Source organism: Ambystoma mexicanum, chromosome 14, assembly GCF_040938575.1.
Source record: "Ambystoma mexicanum isolate Mex_15411 chromosome 14, UKY_AmexF1_1, whole genome shotgun sequence".
NCBI lineage: Eukaryota > Metazoa > Chordata > Amphibia > Caudata > Ambystomatidae > Ambystoma > Ambystoma mexicanum.
This window is the reverse complement of record NC_090940.1, coordinates 597580274-597606906: the sequence shown is the minus strand read 5'-3', so window position 1 is coordinate 597606906 and position 26633 is coordinate 597580274. Positions and strand designations below refer to the sequence as shown.

Sequence of the window (26633 nt, the reverse complement as noted above, 5' to 3'; positions counted from 1 at the left end):
AACTCTAATTACCTGTTGCCTAAGCTTGTTTTGCCATTAGGCTTCTTCAAGTATATTCATATTGGTGACAGTGGATAATTGGATTATAATGTCTTCAACTTGACTATCTTCACTCAGCTTTTCTTGAATCTTTAAAATAATTATTAGTATAAACTAATTAATTCTGGTGTGTGATTTGTAAAACTAAATTCTTCCTTGTAATGTTACCTGCTATTTTCTTTGTATCTGAAGTCTTATTGAATTCTTTAGGAGATATGAAGCTTTTCCAAAAAGATATATATATATAATGCATGTTGCTCTAATAATGTCTTCGATAATTATTAAAATTGAAACTCACTCGATCAGCTGACAAAAAGGTATTATACACAGTCGCGTAAAAAAGAAAATGCAACTGACAATTATTCGTAACGCTCGTTTAATAATACGACGCGTAACGCAGGAAAATGAAGGAAAACTGAAGACATCCACAAAATGGCCGCGACGCACTCGCGACGTACAAAGGTCCTTTCCTTTAATATGCGCTCGCGCGTAGATCCAAGCACTAGGGCAACGACGATATGAACCCAAAAATACAATGTTAGTTATTTTACATTAGTACAACGGCGGTTACGATCCGCACGCCACATTAATACAATGTTAGTTATTTTACATTAGTACAACGGTGGTTACGATCCGCACGCCACATTAATAAAGGTTAAGAACTTTTTAAATAGAAAACTTGTGGCAAGTTTTTCATGAATTTTACTTTCTTTTAAAAAAAAAAAAAAAATGAAATTCTTGTTATCTTTAAACAAATATGAATTTCTAGTTCATTGAAAAAATATCAATCCACAACAGATTCTTCATAAGTCTTAGAAGGAAAGATTAAAGTCTGAGTTCATTCAAAAAATGTGAAACAACACCTATCTCAGTCATAGGAACTATGCAGTTCTGCTCAACATTCAGATCTCCTGGAAATCTTCTTCAGTAGATTTTCTGCAAACTTGCTTCTTGAATAAAATCTACTAGTATGAACTACAACTAAAAACTAATGCTCTATTTCTTTTAAATAACTATTATTCATTTTACCCAGAGCTCCAGAAAAACATGACCTACTCTAGTGAATACTTTAATGAAAGGCAGTTGAGAATTGTTAGGAACATTCTAAATGACATCACAATGCTGTCTGCTGTAAACTAAACCAATCACTGCTGTGAAAGTGTTCCACCATCTTGGCTTGGGGGCATTTCATCTTTCTAATTGAAAGTTAGTTAAGGGAAAATAAAACAAACTAAAAAAGGAAATGTTCTACTCTCTAAACAGATTTTTTTAAATATTTCAACCACCCTCCCTTTCTAACTTTCCTGGAATAGTATTTGACATACCCTATTCTCTTAAGAACCTTGACAATGTGATGTACAAAATGTGAAAACCTGGCACAATACACAATGGGTTCCCTTGGAGGTCCTGCAAGGTTGGTGTCCTTGATCAGTGTGGCAAATGTTTCCTCTGTGATTGGTTCTAGGCAGATGAGATTTGCTGTAATCTGTGTTTCGTCTGGTGTCCGTGGTCCAGTGGTCGCGGTTGTATTTGCCCCGGCTAGGTTGATGGTCTCCTGTGTTCCACCTATTTTTGTTCTCCGGTGGTTGGTGAGTTTGTCAACAAATGTTTGTGTAGAGGTGTTGGAATTTTTGCAAGAAGTTTCTTTATTTTGTATTTTTTTTAATCTCTTTGATTGTTAATAGTTTATGTCTGTGGATTGTTTGCTGATTCTATTCTTGTGGCATAGTTCTTTTGCTTTGAGGACTGTTGCTTTGTACAATTTGAGTTGTCGTTGTTATTTATTCAGCTTGGTCTGGTGTATTGTTCTCTCCATTTTGTTTGGTTTTTTGATGTTTTTTCAGTTCTTCTGTGAACCATTTTGCTGCCAGTTTTTTGGGTGTTGCTTTCAATGTTTTAGCTGGTGCTAAATGGTCAAGTGCCTTTGGTGATCCAATTGTGTTGTATCTGTTTGTATCGGTGGGATCTCTTTCGCTTGGGGCGGTTGTGTCTAGAAGGTTTGTTAGGGCCTCTAGGTCCAAGTTCTTTCAGTTTCTTTTCTTGCTGGTATGGTGTTTAGTATGTCCTTTGCGGCCGGTAGGCGGGTGTGATGTAGAATGGTATAGAGTAGTGGTCACTCCACACAATTGGTGTAGGTGGCACGGATGCGCATAGTCCTTTCCTGCAGAAAATTGCTTCTGAGATGTGTCCGGTGTCATGGGTGGATCCATTTACTATTTGCTTGATCTGCAAGGTTTCCAGGAGTGCGCAGAGTGAGTGTGCAGTGTACTCCTTTTCTTTTTCAAACCATATGTTGAAATATCACAGTATGACTAGGTTGTCATGGTGGGTTGATAGCATGTCGGCCTTGTCCACTAGTTTCGTTGCAAAGTTGGGGTTGTAAGAAGGTGGTCCCTTAGATCAGGAGGAATACTTTGTTGGTTTGGTGGTTGAGTTGTATCTTGATGAGGAGGGATTCATAGTCTTCCGCGTTGGTTGTGATGATTCGAGATGTTTGAGGTGTTCTTTGTGTATAATTGTGTTTTCTCTGTTGGTATTTATTCATTTATAATGGTCGAGTATTGCTTCGTTCCCAATGGCTTTATTGTAGTTGTATGATAGCTAGCTTTCTGTAAGGAAGAGCACGTCTGTGCCTCCTTCACTTAGGAGGCCATGGATTTCTGTTTTGCCATGGCTCGAACGTTGAGCAGGCTGCAGTGTAGTTTGCTTGATTTTCCCTTTCAGGTTGTTAGTATTGTTTGTTCTGACCGGTGTGGTGTTGGTTGTGTTTCCGTTCCAGGTGGGTTTTCCCCGCTGTTGCGTGGGGCGATTCTTTGTTGGTAAGTCGAGTATACCAATAAGGTTTATGGCTGGTGGGGTTGGTTCTGGTTCGTTCCGGCTGGTAATTGGTAATAGGGTAGCTAGCCCTTGTTGTTCCAGTCTTGGTGATGTAGGGGGTGTAGAGTGTGATGGATTCCAACTTGTCCCTTGTTCTGGTTGCTGTATTCTCCATGGTGGAGACTAGGTAAGGATGGTTTATTAGTTGTCGTGTTCCGTTTGGTGTCCTGGTTGGGTCTGTATTCGTGACGCTTGTTGGCTGTCTGTTCGTTGTTACGGTGCCCTTTTTGTTTACCACGCTGTTGTATGTAGACAGGTAGCGAGCATGTAGTCTGTCTTTGCTCTGTTTTTTGTATTTCTCCTTGGGTCACCTTGATGAGTTTTTTTTTTTGGGATTGTGGGATCATGCTGGTCGGTGCCTTCCCGAGTGGTTTGGGTTTTCATATTATTTCTGTTGTCTGTTGTGGCTTCTTTTGTTTTTCTTGTGGTGAGGCATGATGTTTGGGTTGTGTTCCTTTGAGGAGGCATCCTCTTTCGATTAGTGTTTTTTTCCTGGTCTTTTGGGTTAATTCTTTGCTGTTTGTATTTTGTTGTTGCTTGTATTTGGTAGGTTGTGGGTAGTTGAGATGTCAGTTGATGGGACTGTAGTTCTGTTTGTTTATTGCTTCTTTCTTTTTTTGGATCCTATGTTTTTTTTTAAATCCTGGAGGTCCTTTTGGTTATGGTTATGATTGTTGAATTGATTGTTGGATTATGCGCAAAACAAACATGAATACTTTGTGAACGAATATATAAGAATACTGGCATATATTGGTGCAGTCAACATGGAAATGTATTAATTGTGAGTGTGCTCGGTTCCTGTGTTTGCCTGTGTTGGCAAAGGATTCTCACCCATGGGGTGCATGCTATGTTTAGACCTCTTGCTTCCACTTTGGCCCAACATAGTCTCAAGCTTTACCCTTGCCACATTGGGGATTCTGAGGGTGCTTTGTGCCTGCTTTTTACTGGGATGGCAAAGGATTCTCACCCAGGGGGTGCCTGCTATGTTTAGGCTTCTGGCTTCCGGTTTGGCCCAATATAGTTTCAAGCTTTACCCATGCCACATTGGGGGTCATTCAGCACGAGTGCAACTAAGCAAAAGCGGAATGAGGATCTGTATGAGTCTGCATATCATCCTACAAACTCTGATGTTCTGAAGAACTCAGTAAGTCATCCCCAAATCATCAAGAACACACGTTTCATGGCGATGCTCTTGAAGTAATCAGCAGGTTATCCCAGAATCATCCCAAATCATAAGGTTCAAATGTGTTACGCTCACTTGGTATCCACAGGGAAGCCACCCAGCCTGGTTACTCGCTGGTATGCTTCTCAGCTTTGCCCTGATGTGATCTGCGGGGAAGGTTCTGCCTTGTGGTAGAATTAGGCGTGCTCTCTGTCCTGCCTTCTTTGCAGGGGCACGTTGTCTTTCATGGGCGAGTGCGGTCCAGTTACTTCACTGACGCCGCCACGTTTGATATTGTTCAGGTAGGTCTTATTGCTGTTCTTTAGTTGTGTTGCTATCCTGCATGCCTTTCTTTGTTTAAAATGTCTTTTTTTTTTCTTTTTCTCCCTTAGGTATGCAAAGCTTCAGCGCGGCGAACCAGCTTGGTTGAGCCCCGCTGGTAAATGATGGCACATTAAGAGTGCTATGATGCGGTAAGTAAGCGCCATGCACAGCGCTGCAAAGTCTTGCCTTTGCTAACCTGCGTTTTCCTTCCTTGTAGGTCGCGGTGTTCTTCAGCGCGAGTGGAATGTCCGGAGTGGTGCCACCCGAGAGGTGACCAGCCAGGTAAGCCTTTTGAGCAGTTCGTAATTTGTAAATGTCTCTACAGATTTCTTTAATGTTGCCTATATCTTCCTCTTTCAGGTCGTTCTGTCCGGGAGGCATGTAGATTCGAGGAAGCTGTTCTCAGTAACTGCAAGTGTTTAAAGATGAAGACTGCAGGTAAGATGCTGCTGCTAATGATGTTCCTTTTGTCTCCTTGCAGGTTCTGCCTCTCCGAGGTTCGAGGGAATAGCTGGACACGATGAGTGTCACGTTGCAAGCTGCAAAGTAACACGAAGCATGTTCTGCAGTCAGGGTGTGGTTTATATAGCCCAGGTAAAGTACTACCAGGGAAAGTAGTTCCAGGCCTGCCACACCCAAAACACTAGACCGCATAGCTTGGTTCTTGGGAACCAAGCAATGTGGATGCCTCCATGTTGGCTGATAATACAATAAAGTAGTTCCCAAGCACATTGTTGCGCCAGGACTGGCCCCATGAGGGCTTTTGAAGAGGATGCCAGGCTCTAGAGGCCCGAGTCCTGACTCCACCTGGCCAATGGGTTTTCCAGAGGGGGTTTTGGGCGAGGGTCGTGACAAAACGTGCAATCTCTTGAAGTGATCAGGAAGTCAACCTAAAATCATCAGGAACAGTTTCTAAAATAGGGATGATGTTAGCAAATCATCACCCACCATTCTGAGATATTTGCTGATGACTTAACAGCGTGATGACACCTGATTATGTGGGAATGACTTCTAGTGTAGTTCGATAATCATCAGATGACTCCAGGATGGTCTCTAAATTCATCCGTTTAGACCAGGGTATGTACCGATATGTTCTATATGATGAATTATACATGCATTATATATCAAGTGCTATAAATTGACAGAATGGATTAAGGCTTCGGGAGAGTATCTCGTGCTCAAAACCAGTCTTTACAGTGTAATTATTAAGGTAGTCCTAAAAATAATCTGAATGTCCAAATCATAAAAGATGTGGTGTTTTTATTCTCCAGTGATGAGGAGAATAAAAATACCACATCTTTCATGATTTGGACATTCAGATTTTTTTTAGGACTACCTTAACTGTAAATACTGGTTTTGAGGGTGAGATACTCTCCCAAAGCCTAAATCCATTCTGTACATTTATCTACAAACTTTGTGGGGGAAGTTTGAGGGGGTTGGAATATCTCGCTGCCAAGCATTTAGATTTAGCACTCAGGCTCTGAATTCTAGAACAATTTTAGGGTGGTTACTAGCACACCTACAGAGGTCGATCCCACAGATTCAATACATCACAAGTGCTATAAGTGGTCTCGGTCCTGGACTGTCAAAGCAGCGGGGAGCATCTGCATGCCATGGCGCGCTTCCTTTAAGATTTGAAAAGCTCTCCAGTTTCTTGTGGCAATGGGCGAGAAGGTAATCCAGGTCCTTTTTCCCCCTTTGGTTTCTGGTACATTTCGTTTTTTCTTTACAAGTTAAAATTTAAGAAAACTACACATCCCAGATTACCAAGAAAAACAGACTGCTTCCTTCTCAGCCATGGCCACGGGATACTTGAGAGCTATGGATTTGTCAATTTCTATGATCTGTTGCCAGGCTTCCAGATGAGGTTCGTACCAGGCCTTCTTATGCATGAAAATCTTGTAAATACGACAGCTTTATTATTTTTCTGTGTATATTTACACACATTTAGAGCAGAGGGCAGTGCAAAGGTCCCGACACTTTACAGTAACCAGAACGCTACTTTTGATTATTATCTACATGGATGTAATTGCAAGCCATGGAGAAAAGCCCCTGGGACAGAATGTATTTCTCTGATCCTTTCAAAAAAGGAAACTGCACACTGTGATGAAAGGGATGGTTTTCTTTCCGTTCAGCTTCTACTGTGTCGTGTGTAGATGCTCATGGAGCAAATAGAAGCACTGTGCATATTTATTTTCTTAGAATTTTAGCATTGTATAATCAATAAGATAGAAAACTAAGTTGCAATTGAGAATTCATCTTTTGTATCAAATTATGCTTTTTTGTGTGAAAGCAAGCCAGTATTGCACAATTGTATTCTGTGCTGTGCGTAATCATGCAGAGGCAGATCATGTTTACACTTATAACTTAATTTACATTCTAATTATAAAAACTGTAAAGTTATGACTATGCACGGTCTAATTTACATCCATTTAACCTTGCAGTCAATGGGATACATTACTATAAATGGTTAGTGGCAGCAGAGTCTTTCCTCAAGGGTGAGTGACTGCCATTACACCACAGAGGTGTTCCAGCCTCTCAAATCTTCAAGACTACAATTTAAACATCCAAAACCTGACTCTACAGGAAGTGTAAGCATTGTTCAAAAACAAACAAATGAATGTAAATTTTAGTAATTGAAATAGAAACTCAGCAAAACCTGTCCCTGAGATAATCTGGATAGGTATTTAACTTTATGTAGCGCTTCATACATGGTTCGGCCAACATCAAGGCACTGTGATTATTATACCTCAGTCGATAGTTTACCGACCTCTGAAGGATGTTAGCCAATAAGATAGCTCAGCCGGTTGAGTGCTCGTTGCTGCGATCTATGCATGATCTGTAGGTTGCAGGTTTGAATCCCGGCAAAGCCAACTCGGCCTTTCATCCTTTAGAGGTCGATAAACAAGTACCAACTTTGGTTTGGTGATTGTGATAAATATGTTCTATGTGCAGCACATTGCCGAAAGTGCTATATAAATAACCATTTGACCATATTAGGTATAGATTTTAGCATGGAGTTCTTGCCTCTCTGCACTGTTGTATCATAACATTGACATACCATTAGGTAGTAATAGCTGTAGGAAATCAGGGCTTTCATTGAACGGCAAAAGACAATTCTGCTATCGAACCTCAAAACACACAATACAATTATAGTTTGCTTTACCGTGTAATTGGCTAGGTTTTTGTGTTTTCAACATTTAAATATATATACAGGAGAGATCAAATCGCCAGACTTTTAGAGAAACAATGAAAGGTGTATTCTGTCACAATGTAGAAAGCTGCAGAATGGTAATGATTTCCATGCAGTGTTTGTACATGTAGGCTGGATGTCGCATACTTTTTACTCTCTTGCCAAGGAGAAAAGCCATTTTTACTCTCTTCTAATCAAATTCACTCTCAAAGTTTAAAAATTGGGAGTAAAATACTCCCATCTGAAAATCTTATCTGGAGCACTGTCTGTTGCTTTTGTGCATCCTGATAAAGGCATTCAGTTGGATAGTTCTGCAGGTTTAAGGCCTACATCCTGGGTTATACTATTGAACGAGCCCTTCTCGTATGTCTTTTCCTACGCCTTTGTAATCTTATGAAACAGACAGTGTCCAAAGTGGAAACTATCAATGTGAGCAAGTTTGCAGTCTAATAACTTTCAAGAAGCCCCTTTTCACACACTTGCCAATTTATTTTCTAATGTATATGACGATGTGAGACCAACATAACACTTCTGACTTAAAACAAATATACGTGAACACCTTTTATTGACCAACAGGTTGGGTTTTGTGAATACCCACATGGGTAGGAGATGGTATAGGAAACCAAACAGGATGACCTATCTGGATTTGAGTAAGCACATTTTGAATAAGATGTGACTAAACGCTACAGGCCCTAAGGGTTTTAGGCTGTGATCAAAAGGGTAAAGCTATACTGAGGGTTTCTTGGTTGCAATCTAAAGCAAGGTGCAAGGGTGTACTCCACAAACACTGATTTGACTCTGGGTAACTTGGGGTACAGAATGCGACAAGGACATTCTGCGAGGACCTAGTGTCCTTGTCGCATTCTGTACCCCAAGTTACCCAGAGTCAAATCAGTGTTTGTGTCTACATAAACCTCATTGATGAATGGAGTATGGGAGGTTTTCCACTTTGCTGTTGTGACTCAGTGATGGGGTGGTAATGTTTGGGGGAGGGGCCATGTGTGTGTTTCCTCCCTCCTTAGTGGTGTTTAGAGTGCCCCGCCTCTGTTGTCTGGTGATAATGGCCGGTAGTTCTTATGAAACCAATGGGGAGTTGGAGCTGGGTATGTCAGTTGTAGGAAGGGGACTGTTTCACCTGATTGGGTCTTGTGAAGTCGTATCTTGGGTTGAACCCTGGCAAAGGGGTGTTGGGTACTCTGGTGCATTGGGGTCGGTAGAAGAGGAAATCTCTTTCAAGTTTCATGGGGGAGATCAGACCTATTATCCTGCTCCCTATATGTCTATTGGCCAGAGCGCACAACTGAATGGGCCTCGTGAAAGGGCTCTGGGGAATTCCCTGTGTACTGCCTCCAGGGGTCTCCTCACTTAGCAGGTATATTCCCCTGTCCCTCTAGTTCCTAAAGGAGTGGTACTGCTCACAGTGTCTTTGTTGCATGTAGCGGGTAATCGCAATTGATCTGCTTAGATATTTATTTAATGATATATATCAAATAGTTATTCTCTGTCTTTTGTTCCTTGTAATTGGCATTTCGTTATGGAGAACCAACGGAGAAGCATTTTTAATTCATGATTTTGCCTTTTGGAGTTATACATTCTCTCTGTTCATTATATCAAAGTGTGGATCCTGCTTGTTGTGCATAACATGATTTTATAGCAATATCTGATATTGCTTGTATGTGGTTGGATTGATTTACTATGTGGTTTACTATGATTATAAGCCCACCTTATTTAAGAGTGTTCTAGTTTAAATCTTGGAATCCAATTATGGAGAAAGTTGTGCCTGTTGGGGCAAAAGTTGAAGATGGGAACAAAAGTAGTCGACTGTCAAATTGCAAACTGTTGATCGAGGAAACCTGGCTCAAATCCTGGGTTCCCTACATGACACAACTGTGATCCTGGTGAAATCACTTTATTTCCCTGTGTCGTATGCTTGTTAACTGCTCGAATTGGGAACACCTAGAAGGGTGCAATATTGAAAAAATTACCACCCTTGCATTGTTTACTATACTAAAATGCTGTTTCTCGTATTATAATAAGGACTATTTATCAAAATCACTCCACTGGCTGAATTGCCATTTAGCTCTCTCAAGCAACATCACATTTGAGCCCTAGTTTCTTTACAGAAAAGTAAAACCAATGATGGTATACAGAGTTGGGTGAATGGGGAAATTCCTGCAGGTCCCAAAAGTGGCTGCAAAAGATGTTGCATTCGGATCTCTGGTGAAACGAGGATAATAATGTCAATAGATTATCCCTGATGCACAATAAATACATCTGTGCGTTAGCTGGTATTTTTTTTTGCGCCTACATTTTTTTTTTGTGGTCCAGTGCTGTAATAACCAGTATAAAATTTAGCACTAAGTAGCGGGTGATAAATCAGACATGGGAGACGGACAAGAAGACGTATCTTCAGGTATCTCGGTTTTATTAAAGTAAAGACAATCCTAGTCTATCCCTGCTTCTACGATGGAGGTTCATAACAAATGGTTGCTTGTGACGACGTCTTAAACAAATAAAGCTCGTCCTCTGTCCAAACCTAATCTATCCTACTGACTGACCCTAAAAATAAAGAAAACATAACTCCGCCTAGAGAAGTGTTATTACTCCTTCCTTCTTTCTTGGTTTGTGCTGGCTGGTGCATGACCCACACCCAATTGTCTCTCAGATTCTCCTTTCTGGGATGTTAAGGCAAAGAACATCTCGTAATAAGCATGACGTATCCCTATTGACAAAGCTAATTAATTTTTTACTCCCAGAAAAATCATTTGATTCCAAGTAGGGAGTAACCTCTTATCAGGGCCCTGCTTGTAATGTTGACAGGAAGTGAAATGACAGTGCACGCAATACAGCCTATGGTTCTGCCCACCATTCCTCAAAACAGCCTATAAAATACTCAATAAGAGCCTTACTAAGGTTTCTTGTAGAGCCCCTTTGAAGAATATTTGCATATATTTGTCTTTAAGTTAATATCAGTAATGCTCCGAGATGCAACAGATTGTGTGCCGCATTCTATAACTAGTGACCTGTATTATGCAATTCACTGTTTTCAGTTAAACCCGATGCACAGGGATGCTAGAGACAATAGATGCAAAACACAACGTTATATTGAAAAGCTGTCAGCAGCTGAGCATAGAAAGACACAAGGTACAGTTTCCTAGACAGTTACTAGAGATTCCTATCCTTTAGCAAGCAAACACATTTCCTTCACTGTACTGCCGAAACATTTGACTTGAAAGTTGCTAATTTGCTTTTCACCACCTAGGAATGTTCTAGGGTGCCCTTCCCTTTGTACCCTTGCCCGGCTCCTGTGCTAGCCTCCAGTACAAGTCGACGGGCCACTGCAAAAAGTGAGGGATATTTTGAAACCCACAATACTTTGGAGGCAAAACATATTTAAAACATATCCATGATATTATGGGCAATTTAAGAAAATGGCAATTTGCATGTACACAATCATTTTGATGTACATACAAAATAGTTTTCAACGTACCCCACCCTAATATTGTTGGGTAGGATTACACAAGTGCTCAGCAAACCCGTTTTTGAATTCGAGAAAGCTACCATATCATTTCTTAAGATCTGTGCCCAAAGGAACTCTGAAAACATGCAGATTGTGAGAAAATCATTTTAGCTGTCTAAATATCCATCGTCTGAATACAATGTACAAGTAATTCTAGGCATAGTCCATACCCATTATCTCTTGCAGGCTAAGTAAATGATATTGTAATGTTGCTTCCACTTAAGGGTAATATTAGAAATGCTAAAATAGGTGACGTTGTGCATGAAATTTACCTACTCAAACTCCTTAGAAGGCAAATAATATTTGAGCTTTAAAATGGTTAAGTTGCAAGGGGAACAATTCTAAGTGCCTGTGTGACATATGTACAAAAGATAGGAAGCATGGGATAAGGTTACGCATCCAAGTAGCCTGCTTACTTAGTATCTGATATTTGAACTGACATTTGGGTTACATAGTATGGGTGACGCTTTTGCTAAGGCACCATGAGTAACAGAAGTTCTGTTTATTGAATGTTATTCATATTACAACAAAATTAAAACCAGTGGATGTAGGTACAAGTCTAGTAACCTTTCGCAGAGACAAGGTAGGCAGATACAAGGCTGGCCGGTAACTTTTAAATAAGGCCTGAGGTAGAAGCGAGAGTCGTAAGCTACAACGTGGTAGAGTCAAATATTGGAGTCCTGGGTCGGGAGGGAAGGCTCCAGGCTGCTCACTTGACTCCCCTAAAAGCAGTCCACAATGCTGCAACACCTCTAATTGTCGGTAAACCTACATTTTACCAAATCACCCTCATCCTACGTGAACTACATTGGCTTCCTCTCCAGACCAGGATACTCTTCATGGCTGCATTTATCATCTACAAAGCAGCCACAAGCAACACATCAGGGTACCTGGTGGCTAAGCTCCACATATCTGGTGGCACATGCTCCTCACGCAGCAAAACAACCAACCAGCTTGAATCCAAATTTGTCTGCAAAGAGAGGAGCCTCAACCAATCCTTCTAACGTCAAGCACCCACCCTCTGGAACTCAATCCCGATGTTGGATCGGAATGCCCTCGCAATTCTCCAATGCCTCTCAAAACATGGCTTTTTCAACACCACCTGACCAAGGACCAATTCCAGTGGATGCATATACATTAGCACAGACCTCAACTCACAGTTCTGTGCTACTGTTAATAGATGCAAGCCCAAATGCTGGCTACCTTCACTCTGTATAGCGCTCCGCTACACTCAAGCTAGGTCCACGCTTTAAATAATAATATAAAAAATAAGGCTATTTTGTTAATATCTGCAGGCATATCTTTAGGAAATCTTCTGTTCATGGAGTCACTTTTTCATATTCGTTCTTATCCTCTTGAGGGAGTATTCTGTTTTTAGGGTTTTTAAAGTTATGCCTGCATTGTAGGGTAATATATAAAAGGAAGTAGATTCTTTTCCTTGCGTACTGAGGAAGGGAGAGAGTGGCACTGTCTTGCCGTCAAAACAAAGGGCTTAAATGAATGTACTAAGGTTTTGACTTCTTTATTGCCATGTGTCCCTTTCTTAATCTTTGCAGTAGATTCATGCCTGAGATGGCCAGACATGGTTTGTAGTTGGAAAAGGAAATGAAAGTGAGAATTTTTTTATTTTTAACCCAATACAAACACATGCAGACACATTTCCATATGTAGCATGCTTATGTATGGTTGGTATGGGAAAGTAAGTACAGGGATGAAAAACCAGTGTTTGTGACCAGAGTGGTGGGAGCAAACAAGGGCGAGGTAGGTGGGTTTAAGTAAAAAACAGAAAATGTGCATTTTGCTTCCTTTTTCAGGAAGTTGCGGGGTAAACCAGTAGGTCTCAACATACTTGGCACGCAGTGCAGATTTCAAGTGTAGGGTTCTGATGGGATTATAGCAGCATTTGCAGTGTTTCCATATCCATTTTCACCTTTCCCTTTGTGTTGGCAGATCGACAGATGACCCCTCCGGAACTAGATCCAGTGCATGTGGGAGCTCTTCAACCGGCCAGCGTCTTGTGAATCTCTTGTTGCAGGTGAGTGGTACCTGGGACCGGTTGTGTAATCTGGGTCACCAATGGATTTCGTTACAAGGTCCACTACCTTTCCAATTGCATGACTGTCTTCCATTTAAGCGGAGAGCTTTTTTTTTTTTTCCCCGACCCATGTATAATAAAAGTCCCCTAGGGCAGGATGTCTTGAATGGTTGATTGGTAGAGCATGTTTATTCATGTTGTTGTAGCTAAGTAATTTGTGTCGTCTCCGCTGCTTATATTGAATACATTTTATGTGCTTGTGTCAAGCTTACATTTTGTAGTAAGTCAATGTATCGGTATTAGGTCAAAAGCCTTTTTTTTTTTTTTTTTTTGAGCGGTCTTTCTAAACTCCAACTGTCACGCCGCTGCCGCACACGAGTGCTCGCAGGGGCTGTCTGGCTCTGTGAGCCTCAGCGTATACGTCGCGGGAGTGAGCTGTGAGTTTTTTTTGTGTGTGTGTGTAACCTGAAGGTGTCACACTGACTAGTCCCCTGGAATCTGTCATCCAGGTGGCCACGACATGCCAATTGCTATTGCATCCAGTTCCTGGGGGTGGACAAGTGAGGGAGGATCACCTGGTTGAGGGGTCCTCGGGGAGTGGAAGTGGGACACAAAGGGTGAGATGCGGCACCCCTTCCTTGTGATCACATTGCCCCATTCTACCCTGTAGGATTTTCAGAAACTCTACCCCCACTCCTCCCCCCACCCTTTTCCAACACAAATACTTTCTTACACCAGGAAAGACCACAGACTAAAACCAGGGCTGTTTCCCTGACATGTCCCAACACAAGGGTCAGGCAATTGACAATAACTGCACAAACCTGACGGTCCTTTCCCTTCGTCACTGGGATAAAAGGTGGTGCACGAGAGCACACTGGGAGCAAGGCAAAACTCATGAGCAGGTGACTGTTCCAGGACGGCAATTCAAAAGGAGGAGAAAAGCAACAAAACCTGAAAGGACGACAAGGAGGAAAGTGCCCTTGCCCCTTTTGACCCAGACCCTTGAAACCTCAGTGAGAAGTAATCATAAGACCGGGAACGACAGCTAGCATGTGGTGCAACAGATTCAGCGGTGCACTGCTGCCTCCCACCCTGATAACCAAGACAGAAAGAGGCGCTTACTTCTCTAGTACTGTCCTTGACAACAGAGACAAACGCCAGGAAGTTCAGCTCATCCGTTGAGTTGGAGGGAGATCCGATAGCTGACCGGACTGCATTGAGTGAAGGTTGCAAATGGCAACATAAGAATTGAAAGCTTGTGAACAAAAAATGTGTGTATGTTAATGAACAGTTGAGAACCAGGGGAGGACCAGCTGCAGAGTAGTCCGCTGCCCCAGGGGTGCTTATTCGAAAGACTCTGTTGGACCCCCTTCGTTGAACTACAGATACCAGGATGCCCTGGGAGAGCCCAACGTAAGGTCAAAGTGGCCATACAAGGGTCAAGTAAAATCCCTTGTACAATTGAAAGTTTTTGATCCGTAACCACAAGAATAAATAAAAACCGTGACCTCTGAGGACAAGCATGAACCCAACTGAGGGATATTCGCAGTGAGCTGATGGTCTGAGCCAGATCGACGGAGACTATCGCAAAGAAACAAGAGAGCAAGGGAAGAGCAAGGGAAACCAGAATGAATATAAAGCAACTACAAGTCCCAAAAGGCATTGGGGCAAATGTGAAAACCTGTACTTCTCGAGGCTGATGGAAGCATACAAAAGGAATGAAGAGAACGGAACAATGGTCAGAGCGGTCAGGCTGGGGTTCCCGTAAAAGTCCTCGTCCACTCCAAGTATCTGACCCAGCAAACAGTGGAAGGCCAAGCGGCTCGAGCCCAACAGGGAAGCTAAGGCGCAAGAACCACTAAAGAAGGTTCGAGTCCGACGGACGGGAACCTTATGTGATAATAAAATTGTGTGAAGCCTGACTGGGGGCTTAAGGGAGAGCCTGACTGGGGGTTAAAGGGAGATCCTCACTGAGGGCAGAGACACAGACTTGGCTAAGAGAAGAAAACGAAGGGAAGCAAATCCCACAATATGATAAAACCCACTGTATAGCTGGCAAATGTGAACCCGCCTGCAAAGCGTGGTGAAGCACGATAACCCTGTGAACATTGTGTTGACAAGAGTGAACCTGGCTGAGGGATGTCCACAGTGGAAAGTTGACTCTTGAATAAGACGGGGGAAATTATTCTGAGTGAAAAGCCGTAGTGAACCCAGTAGAGGGAGGCTAACAATCGAGAGGATCGGAGCCTGGTTGAGGGGAATCCAGGAATGAAGAGTCATCGCCCTACGGAAACGTATATGGAAGGAACTTTTGTTTTATTATTTGGATACATCAGGCCCTTGGAAGCATGAGACCTTAATAGGAAAGAGACTTGACCAGCCATTGCCCTGATATCGCTGAAAGGAACTGTAGCCTCGTGCTGAAGAAGCCCAGGAGTGTATAGTGCTCAAGAGTCCCGCCTTGTCCCGTGCTAAAAACATGGGCAAGGGAGACCCTGGCCATAGCATCCTAATTTATCATTTTTGTGAACACTTCATTCTTTTCTTGTGAACACTATCCCACACTATTTTTGTAAAGTTAGCGGTAAGGAATATATATATATATATATATATATATATATATATATATATATATATATATATATATATATATATATATATATATATATATATATATATATATATATATAATTATGATGGTCGTAGCTTGCTCCCATCTTATATTTAGGTTTAGATTAGGCGTTTTTCTCACCCATTTATACAGTTTAATAAACACCCCTGAACTGTGATCACTTTTGTTTGTCTTTACTGTTTTACTGTTGCCAGCATGAGTTCCTTACAGTATGTGTGGGGAGGATGCGTGTTTAGAGGCGGGAAGGGGGTGGGCTTGGAGAAGGAGGGGAGTAGTATGTAATATTTCTGCATTTTAAAGGCAACACAAAACTGCCAAATGAATAGTCTTTTTGTGTTCAGGCTTTAAAATGCAGAAATGACAAAGAACCAATGTACCACAACCAGGCAGTACTAGTGTCTGTATATTATACAACGCTTGCCACGTAACAGAGTGGAGAAGATGTACAATCTGAAAAGAACATCAGATGCACATAAATTGTATATCGGTTGATCAGATCAATCATAAACGATGACACTGCTGTTGTAGTAAAATAGATTGCAAGCACAGCACCAGTGCATAGCTCTACCCTAAAAACAAGGATGCCATAACCTATTCCCATGCCCTATTCCTATAACCTAAATGATCCTCCAGGGAACAGGAGGTTGTGAATTGGAAAATCTTTCTGAATCCTAAATATTTATTAAAAAAAAATCAGTTAGCCACGACTACCGTACATACAAGTGATCATCACAAATTTAAAATCTGGGAGGTGAGAAACTGTGAGACATCCTGCTGGACTAAACTTTACTCGTGATTTTATGAAACATGTACCAGTGCTTTTTGTAAAATGGTGCATGTCACCATAAGTGCACTTCATATGTGGTGCACTGCTGCCACGCAAAGGCCAGCGAAATATTTTTTTGAAAATAATTGTAAGTATTTATTTGTTAAGCGCTTATACACAAGTGAAGTGCTTCAAAGCGCTTTAAGGCGGCAAGGGAATACAGAGTCATTCTTAGGTTTTGAGGTTTCTGAATGATCTGGATTTGTTTGTAGTGAATGGCGAATACATTTCAAACCTCAATTCTATGCATGTGGTACTCGCCCTTCATAAAAACTCCTTGCCAATGCGAGTGGCTAGTAGATTTTGTGAGCCCTGATGTAACTAATTGTACTATGCCCCCCTCCTATCCTAAGAGTGAAACCTGACTACTGTTTTTAAATTCCAATCTTTAGTCTAAATCTCACTGGACCGAAGGTGGAAGCAAGAAAAGTGTCCTGAGGCCGGCAAGTACCTTTTAGAGTTCATTTCAGAAGAGTTGTGGGCGAGTTAAATGTTCTTGAAGGAATAAACCGGACAAAGCCAGTAGGCAAATCCGTGTGTATGGGGAGTGCCAGTTCTACCCCATATATGCGGCGATGGTGGCCACCAGTCCAGTGAGGCCCACAAAGAGCCCTAGTGACAGGTGTGAGACTTAGCATCTCCCGGTGGCGCGAGGCAACCAGACAAGTTTTATGCCCAATACAAATGAGTTGGAAACATTGGTTCAAAGACAGTTTCAGGGATCTTCAGCCACAATATGCAGGAACCCCTGGGGTTGAATATCAAAAATAAACTCCCCTCCCAGGACCCCAAAGTAAACCTTCAAAGCGATGGTTCTCAAAATGTCAGTTCAGGACGCCTGAAACAATCCAGCGAGTACTGCACTACTTATGCAGGTGCGGCTGACAGGATGCGAAAAGCCAGAGACTTGAACCTCGGACTAACAACAACGACTCAGACTGTGGAAAATAGAAACATTTGCCCTTCCTTGGCTTGGGTCCCATCAGCCAGAAATGACACGCACAAAGGAGAATACTCCAGGAGGATGAAAGAACCCAGCTAAGCAGACAAATGAAGGCAGCTCGCCAGCAGAAGTCAATCCCATGAAGAGCACTACAGTGGGGGCGAACTAGACTGGTCGTATGAGCAAATGAGGTGCAATATTGGGGTCCAAATAGCATTCCAGGTGACGCAGCTTCCACCACTTAGGTGGTACACCCAGGTGGCTAAACAGCCCAGAAGACAGCCCCAGCATGGACAGCCCGCCTCACTGTTGGGACCGTTTTTCTAAAGTCCTACCAAGACTTCATAAAAACCATATCTGAGGCAGTAGATCAGCTCCACTCTTAGTATAAGGCTGTACCACCTGAGGATGTGGGTAGCATGGACAGAGCAGCCAGGTGTTAGGCAAGAATTGATGTAGTAACCCTGGGGGAGACTGCACAACTCTTGTCCTCTTGGTAATAGGTAACCCACCTATTGGTACAGGCCTGTACTACACAAGTTGGTATTGTGACTGAGCAGCCAGGTTCATCTCAAAAGAGGTAAATGTGAGCTGTAGCAATGAAATCCACAAATACAAATAGCCAAGTAACACTTATATTCAAGGTTTATGTTGTACATCATTATTTAACAATAGTTTTCAAATAAGCATTCTTTAAAAAGGGGTAATGTGTAACAATTAAATACACATTAAAATACTTGTTCAGAATCGGCACAAAGCTAGTTGATCTTTAGAGATGCTTCTTTCACACTTTGTACACCCTGAGGTGACTTCACTAACTAGGACAGTAATGGCATTTATATATCACTAGTACAGTTTGTAGATTCTGAGGTTGGTAGAAAGGAAAGGTTAAATAGGTTCTCAGAGCATGTGAGCACTTTATAAATCTTCCAATGAAGTCTACATAAAAACCTTTCCCAGCAATATCAGTTTAAAACCAATGGATCACCTATGAGGGACAGTAAGAATCAAAGTCAAATGGAGTAGAGGAGTCTGCAGGGAGCCAGGACAGCTAAAGTGAAATGGAGCAAAGTCTTTGGAACTCGGGCAGATTAAGTCTTGCACCAAGTTAGAGGTTGTTGAAGAAAAATCACTGTGGAGTCACAAGCTGTTACACTTGTGAAGGGTAGAGCTGAAATCAACTTTAACAAAGCAGCTACTGCAAGTCTCAACTGAGAAGAGCAAAGCTAAAGACACTGAGGTAAGTACCCCAAGCCAGAACAGTACCTTTGGTTAGAAGAAGAGGGTCCAGCTGGCTTCTGTCTGGTTGCAGCAATGCAGATCCTGGGTTCCTGGGCCTCAGTCTTGGGGACAAGAGGGAGGACGTCTGGGGACTCCTGCGACAGCAATTCCGAGGTCGACTGCAGCTATGGGCTTTTTCGTATCAGCGGCACTTCGCTGTCTCAGCGCTTGGTAAACAGCACCACCGTGGATCTTGGATACCGGTTGGGCTTTCTTCACTCCTTGAGTCCTGTACTCTGGTGAGGGGACTCGAGCTCTGGTCATCCTGCTTCTGGAGGGTCCGGGGAGAACCCTGGATCGTCTGGCCGGATCACAGACTTTGCACTAGACTATGGATTTCTTGACCCCTGGCACTCTGTTCCTGCAGCAGCAAAGAAGTACATCCAGTCAGGGAAGGTGGTCCAGTGGAGTTTTACTCTGAGTTTGTTGGTCCCACTAACGCAAGGGAAGAAGCTGTACCTTCCCGGACATTCTCTTGTCGATCAGAAAAGGGAATTTCAGCACAGCAGCACAGCTTCACTGGGCAGTTCAACTGTCCAGGAGGATGCGGCAAGCTTCGTTCACAGTTTCTTCGGATTGTTCTTGCCAGTGGTTGACTCTTCTTCGGTCCCAAAACCCTTGCCTTTTAAGCAGGTTTCTCCCATTCATGCACAGCCTATCGGTCACTCAAACAGCAGGGTGCCTGTCCTGCAAGGACAGCCAGCCAATCAGGACTGGGTGCATTCACGCATTCCTAGAGACAAAGGACAGGGGAGTGTTGGGAACCTCCCTCACTGCCTGCCCTTCCACACACTGGAGCCAGAGGCGGATTTCAATACTGAAGCCTGCCAAAAGCAAAACTAACAAGGGGCTCAAACCTGGTTTAGCGTGCAGAGTAAAACTAAAACCCAAGAAAGACCTCACAAACAGAAAACTTGCAGGGGGGGGGGTAGGGGGAGAGACCGGGCTATTTTGACAAAATGGTGGTCACCGATGGGTGCTATACTGCAGCTAAGGATTCAGCCTGCAGTAGAAAAGCACAATTGTAGAATAATTAAACCACTGACACCAGCCATTTAAAGTAGTGAGGGTAATATCAAAAATGTTACATGAGTAGGTAGGAAAAGGGGCTACAAAGTAACCCCCCTCGCACTCCACATAAAATGGGTTGTGCTGGACCTACAAAGAGAAAAGGTAAGTAAAGTAATTTCAAATGGATTGTGTCCTCCCACGTATTCCTCATCTTAGATATATCCTTACCTTAAGCTTTGCTGCTTCGGAAAAAAAATCTCTCTCCACCAGAGGGCGCTCCACTCGAGGCAGCAGCATCGATGTCCCTCGGCGGCATCCGTCAAGCACCGACGTCATCCGCTGTATAAATGCCTCGAGCGTGCCCGTTGGCCTCCGTTCCGTTTTTCCGTTAGCTTCCCTTCGGATCGAGATAAACAGCGCTTCCGTTCGAACAATTATGTTGTCTTCATCGAACCCTCCCACACCGAAAACTGGTTTTAAGAAATGCCAGAAATGTGGGAGAAAGATGTCGCTGACTGACCCTCATTGAAATTGCCTCTGGTGCCTCGGTTCCGACCATCGGATTGATGACTGCAGTTCTTGTCAGTCAATGACACATAAGGCCTTAAAAGAACGAAGAGGTAAACTGGCGGTGGGGGAAGAATCCTCAGTTTTCTTCGAGAGGGAGGAAAGACTCGGCTGAGTCTTCGACAAAATGTCATAAAAAATCTAGGTCGAGGAGCAGATCCAGGAAGTCCTCTTCATCTAAAAAAGCGAAGAAAATTCGACACCGGTCTCCCTCTTCCTCGACGTCATCTGAAGAAGTTATAACATGTCCGACAAGACGTGACTCCCCTAAAAAGTGGAAAGCTTTCAGAGCATTTATGTTAAAAGATTTTGAGAACGCGGCCCAGACCCCCTAAAAAATGTCTGAAGACCACGCCCCTACGCACAAAAAAAGTGACAGGGGAAGGTCCAAGACGAGGAAATCTGACGTACAATTGTTGAGGGTGACTTCCAGGGAATCTTCCCAAACATCTCAAAAGAAAAACCTTCCAGTGCATAACCTGGAGGTAGAACATAAGAAAAAGTCGTTAGATTTTCAGACGTTAAGTCCTCGTCCAAAACATGTCCGCAACCTCCATCGAAGGCGGTCCAACACAAGGGGTCAATGACCCAACCAAAAAAGGTTATGTCGAGTACACAATCGACGATATCTAAGACTCCTTCAACAGCGTTGATTCCTTTGAAGACATCGAAGGTAGTAGCTACAACATCGACTCTTCTGTTGACGTCGACACCCATTTGAAGAAATCAACACCAATTTTAAAACCCATGATACCTGAAAAGGTGTTTCACCCAGAAAGTAGATGTGATTTTCACATGTCATCTATATATGAAGGAATGTCGTCAGGAGAAGAGGAAGAAGAGGTTTCATCTGCAGGTGTTAAATTTGGTACAAGTCAACTCCCTGAGGAATTAGTTGGTCCTTAATCTAAGATGCAAGATCTGAGTGCTTGCAATCGGCCTGGATACTTCTCCAGAATACGAATTTGAAAAGCCTTACCCAACAGAACATGCGGATGCAGGTTATAGAAAATGAATGAATGAACAGAGTTATGGAATTCATGGGATGGGTAGAAATTCACCTGTCCATCAGGATGATGACATGACTGATATCCTGTCAGGAGGACCTCAGCCAGACCCCATACTTCCTTTTCGTATAGCTTTACAAAGGAAGGTTAATACTGCTTGGGAAAAACCTGAAACTATTCTAGCAGTAAATAAAAATGTGTCAAAATATAGACCTTGTCTTTCTGATCCAGAGTATTTAAGTAAACGCCCATCTCCAGAAAGTCTGGTAGTTCAAGCAGCTACATCAACTAGGAATGCTGCATACCCTACAATTCCCCCTGATAGGGATGATAAAAAGATTGATGCATGGTCTAGAAAGATTTTTACATCGGGGAGCATGGCTCTAAAATCCACAAATGTATCTTGCACCCTGGCGAGATTTACATATACCCTGTGCGACTATGTCAGCGGCAGCTCAACACATCCCAGAAGGTGAGGAACGTGATGGGTTCCTATCCATAGTAAGGGATGGAAAGGAGGCTTTGGGGGAATGCCTTCAAGCAGGTTTGACACAGCTGACAGTATCAGTAGGTCCATGGCATCTAGCGCAGTGCTACGCAGATTTGCATGGCTAAGAAAGTCAGGTTTTGAACCGGATGTACAATCCAGACTTAATATGCCATTTGACGGCTCATGGTTGTTTGGCAGCAAGGCGGATGAAAGTTTGGAGAAGCTGCAGACCTCCAAGGCAGCAGTAAAATCACTCAGTGCCGCTATAAGACAACCTCAACAACGCCCGTACACAGGCTCATCTTCCTGGAGGGGTCGTCCCTTTCATTTTTACTCCTCATTTGGGAAAGGAAGGGGTCAGGCCAGTCAAAGAGGACCAAAGAGATTTCCTCGGGGGCGAGGAAGAGGTGCTAGATCTGCCTCCGCAGCGGCATCTGTCCCTTCAGCCGCTGCTGCAGCTGCCACAAAACCACTCTTGAGGTTTGATCCACAAGACCCCAGTGGGAGGCAGGATCTCATAGCATCTACAGGAATGGCGGGGCATTACCTCAGATGCTTGGGCTCTGGAAACAGTATCCCAAGGTTACTGCCTTCCTTTTCAAAAGAAACCTCAGAATCACCCACCGGGATACAACGCTGCCAAAAATCCAGACCCGCTCCTGTTGCAGGAAGTTTTAACCCTTCTACAGAAAGGTGCAATAGAACATGTACCTGTAGCGGAGAGGAACAAGGGTTGGTATTTCCTCATGCCAAAGAAAGACTGAGGATTGAGACCCATCTTGGACTTGAGAGACTTGTTCAAGTTCCTAAGGAAGGACACGTTCAAGATGGTTACTCTTTCTCAGATCCTTCAGGCTCTCCAACTCCAAGATTGGTTGGTATCATTGGACCCTCAGGATGCTTACTTTCATGTGCCAATACATCTCGAGCACAGAAAGTACTTTAGGTTCTCGATTGGCAATTCTCACTATCAGTTTCAAGTTCTTCCATCCGGGTTGACCTCCGCCCCAAGCGTTTTCACCAAGTTGATGGCGGTAGTGGCTGCGAATCTCAGAAGAGGGGGGATTCATGTCTACCCCTATCTGGACGATTGGATGATCAGGCCACGTTCTCCAGAACAAGCCCAGGATCATCTGTCCAAGACTTGCCACTTCCTTCACAAACTAGGGTTTTCTTTGAATTTAAAAAAGTCAAACATGATACCATCACAGAAGCTCCAGTTTATCGGAGCAGTCCTGGATACTTGTTCGGGCAAAGCCTCGCCTCCCGAAGAGGGAGCTCACCACATTCTGCAGATGGTAATAAAATTCCAGCTTGCCAGGCATCTACCGGCCTTCGATTTTCTCAGGTTGCTCAGTCTCATGGCATCCTGCATTTTTCTGGTGCCAGAAGCCAGATTGAGGATGAGATCCCTTCAATGGGCCCTCAGAACTCAATGGTCGCAATTTTCAGGGGAAATGTCAGATCTTTTACAAGTTCCAACCAGGGTAGTACAGCATCTACAATGGTGGGCTTGCAAGGAACATATCCTCAGGGGAGAATCTTTTTGGCAACCATGGCCGGAGATGACAGTAGTAACGGACGCCTCAATCACGGGGTGGGGAGCTCACTCCAACGAGTTGACAATCAGCGGTCGTTGGTCTCCATCGGAGTCCAAACTACACATCAACCTATTAGAGCTGAGGGTAATCAGACTAGCGCTGAAGGCCTTCCTGCCCTTTGTACGGGGAAAGAATGTCTTGATAATGACAGACAACACAGTGGTTATGTACTACTTCAACAAGAGAGGAGTATGGTCACTGCCACTGTGCAGAGAAGCAATGCAGCTCTGGTTCTGGGCAATACAAGAAGGGATCTCTCTGTCTGCAATTCACCTAGCCGGAGTGCAAAACATGGCGGCAGACGCTCTGAGCAGGAAGAGCACGGTCTCCCACGACTGGGAACTAGCTCAGGAAGTCCTTCAAGAGATCTTCACCCTTTGGGGAACCCCACAAGTGGATCTGTTCGCGACCATTGTCAACAGGAAGTGCGAACTGTACTGCTCAAGGGAATTTCCCCCCGAGAGGAGCTCTAGGAGACACATAGTGAGAGTTTCCTCTTCTGTATGCGTTCCCTCCAGTCCCTGTGATCCCTCAGGTAATCGGGAGGTTGAGAAAGTTCAGGAAAACCATGATCCTAATTACCCCGGATTGGGCCAGGAGAACGTGGTACCCGGACCTTCTGGACATGCCCATCTGCCCTCCAAAACTTCTTCCAAAAAGAGAGGATCTTCTCTCGCAAGAGGGAGGTCACGTTCTCCATCCAGAGGTCAACATACGCAACCTTCACACATGGATTCTGAGAGGTTGAGATACAAGGATTGGGACCTTCCGGGTGACGATATGGAGATTTTTCTTTCGGCTAGAAGGCCAGCAACTAAATATCTGTACCGGTGTCGTTAAGTTCAGTAACTGGTGCAGGGATAAGAATGTGCACCCTTTTCAGTGTAATATTCCTACAGTATTATCTTTTCTGTTGCATTTGGCTAATCTGGGGCTCCAGGTTAGTACGATAAAAGGGATACTTAGCAGCGCTATCTATTTTCAAGCGCTCATCAGAGGAGGAATCTTACTTTAAGATACCTTTTTAATAACCCAATTTTTAAAAGGTCCAAATGTGTTTCCTCCAGTTCCTGTGTGGGATTTAAACTTGGTGCTAAAGTTCCTCACATGTGTTCCATTTGAGCCTTTGCATTCTTGTCCATTAAGGCTTCTTACTCTGTAAACAATACTTCTAATTGCATTGACATCAGCCCGCAGGGTAAGTGAGTTGCAGGCACTTTCTAGTGGTCCTCCTCACACCATCTTTTATAAAGATAAAGTTGTCCTTCGGGTCAAACCTTCTTTTTTGCCAAAAATCGTCTCAGATTTTCACCTGTCACAAAAAATACCTACTTTCTACCCTCCTCCTCACACAATTAAGGAAGAGGAACGACTACATAGATTAGATCCTAGAAGAGCTCTTAGCTTTTATATTTCAAGATTGGCAAAAATACATCAATGTGACCTACTTTTTGTGGCATACACTGGCCGTAAATTAGGACTAGGATGTAACCAAGCAAACATTATCCAGATGGATAATCTTAGTTATAACCAAATGTTATAGATTGGCTGGGAAAGATCCCCCTGATGGGTTGAGAGCTCATTCGACTAGGGGCATGGCAACTTCAACAGCACTTCAAAGGGGTGTTCCAGTACAAGATATTTGTGCAGCAGCCACATGGTCATCCATGCACACTTTCATAAAACATTATGCTCTGGACTCAACTACCTCTCAAGGAGGTCTATTTGCTAAATCAGTACTTCATTCTGTACATGACTAAAAAATGTCTGTACTCCCACCTCCAATACAAAACTGCTTTGGGAGTCTATCTAAGATGAGGAATACGTGGGAGGACACAATCCATTCGAAGAACAAGTTACTTACCAACTGTAACTTTCGATTGGATGTTCCTCCCATGTATTCCTCATCGACCCTCCCAGCCTACCCCGCAGTACAGTTTATGTGCTTTACACTCTAAATTCTTTTAATGCTTGGGTCAAAAGAGGCTTGTCTTTAACTACAATCCATGGGCTTTAATACACGAAAAAACAGAACTGAGGCCAATGGGCGCGCTCGAGGCATTTATACAGCGGATGACGTCGGTGCTCGACGGATGCCGCCAAGGGACATCCTGCCGCCGCCTCGAGTGGAGTGCCCTCTGGTGGAGAGAGATATATCGAAGATGAGGAATACGTGGGAGGAACATCCAATCGAAAGAACGTTACAGTTGGTAAGTAACTTGTTATCCTTTCACTTGACTATTCTTGGGAACTGTAGTTCACACAAGAAAAGGTATTTAAACCTTATGAGAAATCTAAAGGATTTCTCTGTGACCCTGTACTGAACCATACAAAAAGTAGATTCCTATGGAGTTTGTGAAGACTCCAAAAACAAAGGTAACGCAAAATCCAGATCATGTTAAAATACATGAGAGAGTGAGAAAAAGGGCTCACTCAGGGTAAAAATTAAAGTCTAGGTCCAGCAGAAGAGCTTGGATTCTCTAAGGTTGAAGGGAATTGGCACAGAAATTAGAATTCTCCCTAACACCCGGCTTATGTTAGGAGGGGGAGAGGGCTGTAGCTTGGTACAAAGAAATTGTAGCATAAAGCTGGTCCAAAGAAACACTATGTATTGTAAACCTAAAGGGTTTATTTAAATGCAAGTAGGACAAGATAAATCTTGGGTAAATACTTAGAAACCAACTCAATACCCATGGTATGCAAACCAGGGTATTACCTTATTTAGAGAAGCAAGTCAAGGTGAGTCAAACCTAAGTTTATACATTCAGGATAGTAATCTACTATTCCTGGGGCGTACGACCAGGTTATATATACTTTTAGACTACAATCCAGTATTTCAAGGGTAGTTGACCCTGTCAGTCGTGCAGTGACACTCTTATGAAATCACATAATAGACCAACCCTGTTACAAGTATACTCCTTGCAACATTACTATTAGAACTCAGTTCAGAGCTAGTAAATAAACTCGTATACTTTCTGGAGGGGCCTTGAGCTACTCTATGATGAGTATGAACACTTCAATAACTATTTTAGAATGCACTAAGCGAGTCAAGGAAAGCAAAACACTATTACACTTTAAGAAAGCCAGTGTATTTTAAGGTAAATAATTGACCATATGACTATTTT

At 43.1% G+C, this 26633-nt stretch overlaps 1 protein-coding gene across 3 annotated transcripts in view; it reads left to right on the top strand.

Moving 5' to 3' along the window:
• Positions 1-26633, top strand: part of SPC25 (SPC25 component of NDC80 kinetochore complex) — a 232438-nt gene that overhangs the window by 40495 nt on the left and 165310 nt on the right. For 2 of the 3 annotated variants that reach the window (XM_069637962.1, XM_069637961.1), the window contains exon 2: positions 13066-13150. The gene's annotated coding sequence lies outside the window, so the exon portion shown is untranslated. Of the gene's footprint in view, positions 1-13065; positions 13151-17000; positions 17052-26633 lie in introns of all 3 variants that reach the window. The other variant, XM_069637963.1, reaches the window with a different exon arrangement.